The 12,201-nt window shown below is 38.7% G+C and overlaps 1 long non-coding RNA gene across 1 annotated transcript; it reads right to left on the reverse strand.

The window, feature by feature from the left end:
* Positions 1 to 739: 739 nt before the first annotated feature.
* On the reverse strand, positions 740 to 11,944 carry LOC131481594 (uncharacterized). Its single transcript, XR_009246431.1, has 4 exons — positions 11,745 to 11,944; positions 11,038 to 11,154; positions 10,267 to 10,345; positions 740 to 963 (listed from the first exon to the last, which is right to left on the reverse strand). It is a non-coding gene; the product is annotated as an uncharacterized LOC131481594 (long non-coding RNA).
* Between the last annotated feature and the right edge of the window lie 257 nt (positions 11,945 to 12,201).

A 12,201-nucleotide genomic window follows, 5' to 3' on the forward strand; every position in this document is an offset into this window, starting at 1 on the left:
ACATTTACTATGGCCCCGAACAGAAAAATGTGCCAATTGCTGATGCAAAGCACAGATCTAACAATATTTTTAAAGGTCATTATCTCCAGCCTCCCACAAATTTTCATTCTGTGGAGAGTGGATAGAGTTTATGCCTAACTAATCTGGTTATTTTTATGCTCTTAAATATGAAAAATTATCATAAGTGTTGTTAGATTCCTTCTACAAGGACATTTAATTCCCATTACATTGGTTTACAAAGGAGTTTCTGAAAATGCTCATCCTACTCATGATTCCTCCTTAGAAGTCTCCTTGAGTACATTTCCAAATATAGACAATATGAAAAGAAAGACATTTAAAGTGGTATTCTGCCAGGAAATGTATTGCTAAGGCAGAATGTGGAAAGGAAGGGAAGGCCACGAAGGCAGCACGGAGACATTGCCATAGGCTGTCAAGAACATACAGAAAAGCTTGTTTACATACATGCATATATTGACTCTTAACGAATCCCACAGGTCTGATTGATCTGCCCAATCTATCATTCAAAGCAAATATTTACAAATCACATATTATTTTTAGGCAAATACTTTTAAAGGTTAACGTCATAAACTGGAGGCTGATGAAAGCAGTTCAGGCATACAACGACTTTATTTAGAATTTGTTTTTCTCACAAAGGGTCAACGTGTTCTTTGGGAAAAAAAAATACTTCCTTCATGCTCTCAGTCAACAAGGCGCTACATATAAAAAAAAAACCCCGATGTTCCCTTGCAAAATGTCCTGGCTTAGATGGGTGCTGAAAAAAGTTGTTTATTCTTAATCCAAAGACACTACAAAGAAAAAGAACAGTAATAGATAGGGATTAAAATGAAGGCCACAACACAAAGTTCATCAAGTCACGCTAGAGGCTTCCACAGCATTTTTGAATCCATGTTTATATTCACCCAAAATAGAAGCTGCTCTTTGAGTAATAGTCCTTGAACTGATCTGCAACAATAATGAAGAGGTTGAGTGAGAATTAAAATAAGGAAACATCTATTCCTACAGCAGACATTTTGAGTGACTCAGGCATCAAGCATGTCACCGAGGCCTGAAGGTTCAAAGTCATACCAGGCAAGCTTCCTACCCTCACAAGGCTTATACATATTGCAAGACTCGAGATAGTTCAGACATGTATAAGCGACAGTCTACTGGAGTTCAAAACTGTGACTCCCACACACATACTGCGAACATGTTTTATTTAATTCGTCAACTAATAAGTAAGATGTTATGACCAGATGAAAGAACATAGCTACACAGTCTTAGGTTAAGATTGATGGGTAGATACAAAATTGGCTCATATCCAAAGGGGCAACCTTCAGAATAATCTGTTCCACTTGGCAGCAGTGATTTGCAGCTCTACCATACAAAAAGCTACAAGTTAATGTGTAACTTCGTGGTCTGGTATTTTTAATTAATAGCAAGCAGTGAGGTGGTCTAAGTAGACCCTTAGTCATCCTTGGGGAAAATGTATGGAAACTGCTCATATGTTTGACTTATTTCCTAAGCTTCAGATACAATTTTTTCCGAAGCACCTGAGAAGCCACCTTCATCATCTCAGGTCAATATGGAGCTGGGACAAGCCTGGCCGCATTTGGGCTGAGAGCTGAAAGGTAAGAGGGGGATTAGACAAGAGGAGGAAAACGGGCATTCCAGGAAAAAAGTGAAACGGCTGAATATCTTTCTGCTCATTCCTGAGCCGCTCTATGTAACCTACACAGAGATTGGTAAGCTGTCACAACATGTTGAAAATACAGGAATTCCTATCACTGGAGTTGATAATAATCTCCAAGTATTTTGTAGGCATATATTAAGAAACACGCTACCAGGTTGCATAATCCAGGGCTGGGGAAGCACCAGCATGGCTCCAGAAGACTAAGGAATCTCCCGTTCCGAATCATGAGCTTAGCAGAAGACTGAAAAAAGGAAAGAGGAAAAGAACTTTAACATCTATTTGCTAGCCACATGCGCTACTTGTCTGAGTCAGTTTGTGGTCTCTCACTCGATTTAGAATTCTGCACATCTGGGTATATTTTTTTTTCCAGTGCTTCCTATCATATCATTGATAGAACTGTCAACACAGAGGTATCCATAAATTACCCTGCAGTCTGGTAGTTTCTAGTGTTTGGAAAGCTTGGAACAAAAGACTCAAATGCAAATGTGAGCTGCTTAATTCAGTGAGTATTTGTGATGTTACCCAGGTGCCAATGACATCTTTCTGACCAGCTCAGAGGCACCAGGGACCAACCCAACATACATTTTTAATGTGCTCAGCTGTGACAGCATATACACACAGAAGACCTTATGGCCTTAAAGTCATCCTCTTGGAAACCACTACACTTTTAGACACCCAGAAGAAACAGTTTAATTAATCTTTTTTCAGGGTAGCTTTTTTTTTCTATAAATTATGTACACTGAAAACCTGCCAGTTATACCAAATTAAGGAACTTGGCAAGTGCATTCCATAGAGGCAGATGGTAAATAATGTCCAGATTCTGATTTGAAATAGAACCAGAGATTAGCTAGCACAGAATGTATAAAGGACTCCAGATATGGGAAATAAACAGATTTAATGTGAGATAAAGGGGTGGGTTTTGGTTTAGAATAACTGTAGAGATCTGCAGAAAACAAATGATTCAATAGCATTGCACATATTGCCATGAGGTGAGCCTGTTATGAGACTTCTAGCTGTGATTCTTTGATGAATCATTATTTACTGTATTGCTATCTTCGTGACGGTACCTAAATGCCTCAGTTTCCTGGAGAATACTGAAATGAAGTTTATATAACATCACTATGCAATGCACTAATACTTGGCATAAGAACAGCAAGTGTAAAAAAGCTGATCTGCTTTTGTCAGTGTTGTTAAAGTCTGACTATCAAAGTAAATAATACGTCTGTCACACCATCTCCTTTACCTATTTTGCCAAAACTAACAGCTAGCAGTTCTGAGTATTATTTATGTTCCAGGGATGGCTCTGCCGTGTTCATTTTATAGAAGAACTAAAGGCTCAGAAAGCGTAAATGCTGGGCCTCTGCCTTGTAGGTAGTAAGTGGCGGCTGCCAGGTGATGACTTGCCTTGGTGTAATGTAGTCTTGAACAACCAATACTGAGATGGAGTATTTCTGAAAGTGCCAAGGGATAACTATGGATGGCAGAGGTGAAGTACGAGCTGAGGATAAGGTTAGACAAGTGTAAGACGAGATTAGTTTGGCTCTCCACTCACCATTTCATTCCCCCAGACTCAGTTTGTTTCTGGTTTGATGCCATACAGTTAGAGGTTGGTGATTTCAGCTTAATGGCCTAATACCTAGATTTCAATCTCTCTCTCTCTCTCCACAGCTAATTTACTACAAAAAGTCATGTCGAACAATTAATAGACTTAGTTTCACAGTCAACACGTTCAAAACACAAAAGTGGGAGGACAAAGAAGACAGGAGACCTCCACTAGCTGACAAGGCCAAAGCAGCAGCAGACAGAATGGAGATCCATGCATAGAGCTGTTTACAGGGCACGCTCAGCATCCATCTGCATGGAGCTGCCCTAATTCCTGCAACTCTCCAAAAACTCCCTTCATTTTCACTAGTCTGAAGAGCGGAATCTTCCAGCAGTCTGTGGTCACAGATAAGACAAACTCAAGTGCATGTTCGTCATTTAATTCATGCTTAGCCCAGGTTGCTAAAATTAGGGAATGACTCAATCATCATACATCATTACAGCTATTTTCAAGGCTGTAAGTGATGCGGTGCACTGGCGCTGATGCAAAAGCTTACCCCAATTAGCTTCTGCAAATGCTCTTCCTGCAACAGGGCTTCGTTTCCTAGGAGCCTTCAATCTAATTACAAGGCTTGATTGTCCCACAGGGCCCTTGCCTGGCAGGATGATTTCATTTTACTTTTAGGCTAACCTTTGCCATCAGTGATGTCACTGGAATGGTCCTTGTCTTGAGAGGCTCCTAGGAACACACTAAAAGGTTAATTTGTTTGGTATTTGGTTAAAGAGACTTCTCTACTGGAGGGCCCCTGCTCTGTTGGAGGCAGGTGATGGCACAGAGCAGGCAGCTCCAGAGAACACAATTTGCACCCAGCCAGCACCAATACACTTCATGCACTAACTACCCAGGAGTCACTCAGATGGAAAATCACTGCTGAGAAAGAAGGCAGTGAATCCTTCCTACAATTCAGATTACTCACTCAAGGAGACTTTGCATATTTCTTAGTTATTTTTTTCCCCTCAGAAACAAGAGTTACAAGGCTCAGTGGAAAATATAACTAGTTATGTCACAGCAAAAACTCGTGTTCAGTCATGTTCAACATCAGGAAATTGAGGACAAAAGCACAAGTAGCATAATGTACAAGAATTCCATGATTACTTTTTTAAAAAGATTTATTCATTTTATTACAGCCAGATATACACAGAGGAGGAGAGACAGAGAGGAAGATCTCCCGTCCCATGATTCACTCCCCAAGTGAGCCGCAACGGGCCGATGCGCGCTGATCCGAAGCCGGGAACCTGGAACCTCTTCCAGATCTCCCACGCGGGTGCAGGGTCCCAATGCATTGGGCCGTCCTCAACTGCTCTCCCAGGCCACAAGCAGGGAGCTGGATGGGAAGTGGAGCTGCCGGGACTAGAACCGGTGCCCATATGGGATCCCGGGACGTTCAAGGAGAGGACTTTAGCTGCTAGGCCACGCCGCCGGGCCCAATTCCATGATTATTAATACCAAAACTCAACGTATGCTTTGCTACCTATGGAGATTCTTTCTGCGCATTCTCTCATCACCTGGTGAGCAAGGCTCTTGCTGAGCCATCTGAACATTCCATGGAAAGCTCAGAACCCAACGACAGCCACCTGAAATGCTTATGCTTAATATAGAAAGCCAATGATGACATTGAAAGAGTACAAATTAAACCAGGGTCACAAAAGCAGAAACTAAGATCACTGCAACCAACATTTTTTATGAGCCATACAATTAAAAAAAAAAAGCTGCTTCCACGGATTTCCTTCATTTATAATGTCATTAAAAAATAGTCTTATCTTTACTTACTTTTTCTTTCTGAATCTTCCTTTAGCTTTTCTACTATTAATATGGCTTTCCTAAACACCTCCCTTCTGCCAAAGCTACCGTATTATTTTCATTTAATTAAATAAAATCTAATCTCTTGTCTCTATACAGCATTTCAATTTCTATTCTTTCACTAAATAATGGAAAAATCTTCATAACATAATGAGTATGAAGCACAATATGAAATCAGCATATGAAAGCAGTAAATGAAAAACTGTAGGACTTTAAAATGTGAATAAGAGGCCCTATGATCAAATTTGGCAAACAATAAGCCATATGGACTGACTGGACACACACTTACATAATCACTTCTGAATCCAAGAATATAGCTTAGGTTCAAAATTAGAACACAAAAGAATTGAAGAAGAAAAATCAATTCATTCAACAGGTAATAAAGTGCAAGACTTTTCTCAGTAGCACTTTCTGTCGGAAGTTCAAAGTTTATTCTTAGATAAACTGGGGGAAAAAGTACATGTTGACTGGCAAAATTTTAGGGGAAAAGATGGTATATGCAAGAGTGACGCCGTATAACATCATTTCCCTTTTCCGTTCTACCTTCACAAACATGCTTTAAGTAAATTATCCAAATAAAGTAATTCCTATCAGCAACAACTAAAAAAGAAAAAAGAAAAGCAATGACAATGTACACAACATAACATAAAAGCATTGGCAAGTGGAGAGCAGAAAAAGCACACAAAATATGCTAAAGTAGGGGCTCAGCAGCGTGGCCTAGTGGTTAAGGTCCTCGCCTTGATCCCATATGGCTGCTGGTTCTAATCCCGGCAGCTCCACTTCTTCTCTATCTCTCCTCCTCTCAGTACATCTGACTTTGTAATAAAATAAATCTAAAAAAAAAAAATATGCTGAAGTACGGTGTCCAACCTGCCCAACTTCTAAGCCTTCACATTATTTTAGAAGCAATAATGCTAAGTCAATAATATGGTGACAGTTTTCACAAGACTGCCAAACTCTGAGGAAGCAAAATGAAATCCTGCTCTCAATTTTTTTCTTCTTCTAACTGAAAATATTGAATATAATTCCTGGGAGGGAGAATAAGAGGAGAAAATGGAAAGAAAAAAAACTATACTGGGTAAAGAAAATCATGATTTAAGATGTTTACAACAACCACTATTTAGCTTCATTTCATTTCCCACTTTCTGGTGGCAGCCCCAAGAAAAGGCAACAAAAACTTCTCCACCATGGTGGGAAAGGACTGAATTAAAGTTGCCGTGCATTTTATCAGCAAAAGCAGCAAATCACAGTACCTGTACCAAACAATTTACATTAAGCAGAGGTGTGTCTCAACTTACAGTGGAGTTATAAGCAAATTAACTCTTCACAAGGTGAAAATGTCATAAGGTTAAATAGCATATCCTATGGAACAACACCATTCAGTAGCATTATACACTGGGCAGTGCCAATGCTTTTCCCTGTGATCACCAGGCTGAAAGAAAGTTCTGACAGTGCCCAGCATTGTGAAGGAATAGCACAAGCCCAGATAAAGACTGAAATTCAAAACACAAAGTATGGTTTCAGTTGAATATGTAATACTCTCATTCCAGAAAAACATCTGAACATGAAAGTAAGTAAGACAAAGAAGGGAAATAGCCTTAGATGTAATGCTATGTATTAATGTAGGCTTTAACAATAAAAAGATTTAAATTTAAAATAAGAAGAATCTGAAGGCAAAGGCACTCCAGCATGAAGTAAAACTGGCGTTCAAGGAAGAAATATTAAGAAACACAGCAATAAGTTAGAATAGAAAGAATACTATAGGAAAAGCTAAAAATAAAATAACCACTATGAATCAAGTTTTTCATGATCCCAACAAATACACAGAATGAAGAAAAACATGAAAGGTAAGAGAGAAGGTGAGGGAGGAAGAAAGCAAAGAAGAGAGGAAGCGGGGGGAGGAAGGAGAGAGGGAGGACAGAAGAAACAAGATGTTCAGGACAAATAAAAGCCTACATATCATTACAAACTTCTCTGAAACACAAAGTCAAATCATAAAACTAAAAATGTACTAAAGAATACAAAACAAGAAAGTTTCCATGAGATCATGAGGGAAAAATAGCTAGAGATGTTCTAAAGTGAACTCTATTCCAAGCAAAATTAATGCAGAACATTCAAAGCCAAAACTCATCTTGCTTTCCTGTTTGGTGTTAGAGGTGAAAACTTCTTCAGGCTTCCTCCAGAAAACCCAAACCATATAGCAGATGATAAAATCACTTGAACCTTCTAGAAAGCAAAAATGAAGGTGGAGAGCTCAAAACTAAATGTCTTCAGCTTTCTAAAGAGAAAAAAAGGAGTTGTATGAATTGTGTCTCCAGCCAAGTTTGAAAATCTACAAAGATGATAAAAGGGACAGTTAGAACCATCCAAGAATCACAAAATACTGTATCTGAGCGACCCATTTAGGAAAAGTCATTTGGACCCGTTTTACTAGTTTTCAACATTTTTTAAAAAGATTTATTTTTATTATTTTTTTAAATTAGAATGTCAGATACTACTTAAGGAGAGACAAAGAGGAAGATCTTCCATCCAATGAGTCACTCCCCAAGCAGCTGCAATGGCCAGAACTGAGCCTCTTGGGAACCCGGAGCCTCTTCCAGGTCTTCCACTTGGGTGCAGGGTTCCAAGGCTTTGGGCCGTCCTCAACTGCTTTCCCAGGCCACAAGCAGGGAGCTGGATCAGAAGTAGGGCCATCAGGATGAGAACTGGCACCCATATGGGATCCCAAAGTATGCAGACAAGGACTTTAGCCACTAGGCTACTGTGTCAGGCTGCATTTTTCTTAACATTTTAAAAGGGAGAATATTTTAGGAGTTTGAAACTGAATAGAGTTTGAGTTCCAGAAAGAAGTTGCTTGTAATTGGAAAGACAGATAAAATAAAAGTGTTCTTAGCTGGCAGCAACTCAAATGGATGAGACACATTTGCAGTTACAGCTGCAAAGTTTACAAACATAATAGCTATATTGTTATTTTCTTACATGCACAAATCTCTAAGCTTTACAGAGGAGTTATGTCTCCTAGTTCGTTAAATAACACCTTACATTTGTATACATTCTATACCCATTTTTGTCAACTTCTAAGGCTCGTTTTGTTTGCTAAAAAATATTTGCAAGTCAAATTATAACACGTTTCCTTCCAGAAATTTAAAAACTTATGCAACTTTTAGAATTGGAAATGTAATTTACACAAAACAGTTGCAATATCCATTATAACCGGAGAAAGTTGATAAAAACTCCAAATATTATTGCATTTCTATTCATGCTTCAAGGTTTAAAATGTCATATTTTAGAATGGAAATTCTGATAACTTCATTGTTTATTACTGAATTTCTGATGTAATGCCATACTAACCAGGCCCCTGAAGATTTAGACAGTCTTAGCGTAAGGTAGATTTTTCTGTTAGAACAATCTACTGATTTTTCTGTTTACATATCGATAGGGATATTGACAGATGCAGTCAGGAGCCTACACAATCTGATTTCAACCACAGCTGCTTTTAGGCTAGAAGGTTATTTTAGTTCCTCAATTCCAGAAAGTGGAAGCCAACTCTTCCACTAATTTCTATTGAAATTTACTCACACCAAAATGTAAGTGGACGCTGTAGACCTCGGTGGAGATCTGAACGGTGCTGGGATGGGAAATGGCGCCTTCCAACACAGAGAAGTCCTTGTATGGTTTGCCCATCTACCATCTCCTTTTGGGCTTCTTTCCCCACAGCTCCCCACTGTAGATTGCCAGATGCCGATTGCAGAGGAACTACCTGTAGCCAGCCAACCTCACTTATCAGCTCAGTCATTCCCTGAGGAGTTCTAGAAGGCATAGTCTTACCCTGAGCAATCTTGAAATACACGGTACTCAGATGCAAGGTGAGGAAAGTATCATTTTCCTTATAAAGTGGAATTGAATTAAATGCAGACAAATTCATCCTTGGATAATATCCAATGAATTCTTAAGTAATCTATTCAGTCAATACCACTGAACCTCTGCTGCATAACAATTCAAGGACTAAAAATCAAACTTTATTTTCTAGTTATCCTATTTGTCAAGAGTAACCACACATTCAGAGCCCAGACAAATGTGTGCATGGTGTGTATTCAACTTCACACACAGTCCTGCTGAGTGACCATGGACTTGGGCATAAGTTGGTCAGTGTTCTCGCCCTTATTCCTCCTGCAACAGAGTTTGAGATTGCTTTGTCAGAGCAGACATGGTGAGGTGCAGCATAGCCTTTCCCTGATTTGGGACTCATCCTCTTCTAGATCTCCTGTTCCCACAAAGTAGGTATGGTTACCAAGGGGCCAGACCAAGCTTCTAGAACTTATCTGGAGACTAACGTACCTCCTTGTCCCAACTTTGACAGTGTTAGAAAACTGAAAATCTGCTAATTGTATTTTCTCCAAATAATTGGTCTTTCCATTGTTTCAGCCCATTTTGATGTAGGCAAAGTGATTTAAAATCCAGAATGGCTACATTTTCATGCTCTTTAGTTCAGCCATCACAGTGATAAACTTAGTCACTTATCTCTGTCTGACTCCTTTGTCTAGTTTCAAGAATTATTTACTCAAGGGAGATACATGACCCTTACTTCTGAAAAATTCCATATTCCTAACTCAGTTGTGATAATTAAGTATAGAAAATAAAATACATGATTTTTGCATTTTCATGTGAAAGACTCATGAAACTTCCTAGAAGTGCTTTTCCTTCCTTGTTCTTTCCCTCTGATCCCCTCCTCCTCTATTTCTCTCTCCCTTCTTTCCACATTTTTTATTCCTTCTTTCTTCTCCTTTCTTTCCTTTCCCCCCTCTTAATTTTAATACAAGATGATACAGTGATGTATTATGCTAATGGGGCTATGAGGCTGCATCCAGCAGTTAAAACAAAGGATTTCTCTTCAAATCTAGCTTCCTATCTGTCATTTACAACCGTCAAATACCAGTCCACTATTTCCTAAAAGCTATATTTTCTCATACTCATATTCCCAAAGAGGAGTTTACTAACATCGGCTACATGTGTGAGTGGGAAAGGACTTACCAGGTGTCTGACTTGTTTTACCTAATTGGTTAGTGATCTCACTTAGTACAGAGAAAAATCATTGTTTCTCCCCTTCCACTAAAATCTCACACTACTTAGCTGCTCTCAAGTTACATTCTGATTAATCATCAATAAAACTTACCTTGTGGTTGATAAACCACACTCAGCCTGTATGTGGTGTGCCAGCAGCATCAGCATCAGCCTCTCCTTGGGCTTGTATTCTAGAACATAAGATGTTAATGAGGACAATGACATTTATTAAAAAAAAAAAAAGACAAAGTGATACATGTTGAAATAATGTTCAGGAAGCTCAAAGCTAAATTTGATGCTCAGTTTCAGAAGCTATCTTTAGCCTATAAATTCTCCCTTGACCTAGCATAGCCCATAATCACATTCATTTGCCCTTGCTTGAACAGTTTTAGCATATCTGTGTCTTCTATAAACTGCCTCGAATATATTTGGATGAAAGACAGGTTATAAATAACAAATGTAGCTTGCCCCTAAAAGAATACATTGAGTTAAAAATACAACCATTGCATTTTTGCTATCCAAGAAGTAGGACACTGCACACATGAAGAAAAAGAACAATAATAAATGAATACAAGCAGCAGTTTTGTAGCTCAAAACTATTTTAGGGAAACAGAGATGAGCAGCCTGATCATCTGAACATAGAAAGGGCAGAATATGAAGGTTATCCTCATAGATGCTTGTGAAAATATGCAATCTTCAGCAAGTGGCCCAGAGCAGGATTTGCTTTGAATGACTCATCTGAGAGGTGGCCCTTCCATTAGCTCCACAACCATAATACTGAGACATTGATTTAATTCTGTCTCACATTGTTAAATGCCACATACTGAATCACCAAGCCTACTACATAAAGCACCTGGCTCAAATGTCTCTATGAAATACTTACCCAGGCTGAACATCTCCTCTTTCTCCTGGGAGATTGTTAGAAACTGTGGTTACAGCTTGTTGCTGTGGAAGTCATACTGGAGTTCAAGTTCATTGACTCTCTGGATTGAAGATAAAGCTTAAAGAGTAAATAGATTTTATTTCTGCATGATATTTTATGGCCCTACTTATACTATTATTGTGGACAATATAAATGCTCAATAATCCCATTTGTAATAATTGTTGCTTTAAAATATTTCTCTTTTGATGAATGTTATTTTTCTACTTATGCTGTTTTCCAAAAGAATCATTGAAATAAAAAAAAAATATGCTTCAAGGGCCTTCAAATGAAATTCATTCTCTAACTGTCCAGATGTTCATTTCAATGCATGCATCATATAAATCTAAACTGATGAGAATGGTAATGACCCGGCTCAGTCTGTCTGAGTTGGCAAACTCTAAAAGAAGAAAAATAAAAATTGCTCTTTTCTTGAAGTTACGAGTTTTAACAATTCACGAAAAGAAAATACTGTTTGAGTTTTATTATTTTGATTTTGTGGACAATAAGCTTGACTTCCCACGGTGGCCCTCTTACTATTATCACCGACAATTATCATCTCTATTTCAAAACCAGGTCCAAAATTTTCCTCAGTAATGAGACTATGATTGTGAAAAGACAAATGAAAACCCAAAGTAATCCCAGAAAAACATTCAAAAATATGACTATACATTTCATTGCTTTTCTTTCCGAAGACTTCAATAGGTATTGTGTCTTTACATTATCCCTCACACATTTCAAGTGTGGGCAGATGGGGTAATCTTCATTTCTGAGAATTTACATAAAGCTATACAAATCCCATATAATGAAGCTTCGTTTACTGTTTGATGTCCTTTGAGTGACTGCCAGAATGGCTTCCAGCAGCCCAAGGTCAGTTTGCCACAGCAAGTTTGTTGCCGAGTTACATACAAAGCTATTTCACAAATGCTGCTAGGAAGGAAGCCTCAGACATGGGTTCTAGGAGGGACAAGTGCCACGTGACACAGCCGGTGTTGTGGAGAGATACAGCAGACCCACGTACCCTTTGGCTTCCCCATAGTTGATGACTTTGAACATCTATGAATGTTCTTTGAGCTTAGCTCCAGGACCTGATGAATTAGGTACGGTGCTGCATCGTGGCTATTTCAG

Source organism: Ochotona princeps, chromosome 1 (genome assembly GCF_030435755.1).
Source record: "Ochotona princeps isolate mOchPri1 chromosome 1, mOchPri1.hap1, whole genome shotgun sequence".
Classification (NCBI taxonomy): domain Eukaryota; kingdom Metazoa; phylum Chordata; class Mammalia; order Lagomorpha; family Ochotonidae; genus Ochotona; species Ochotona princeps.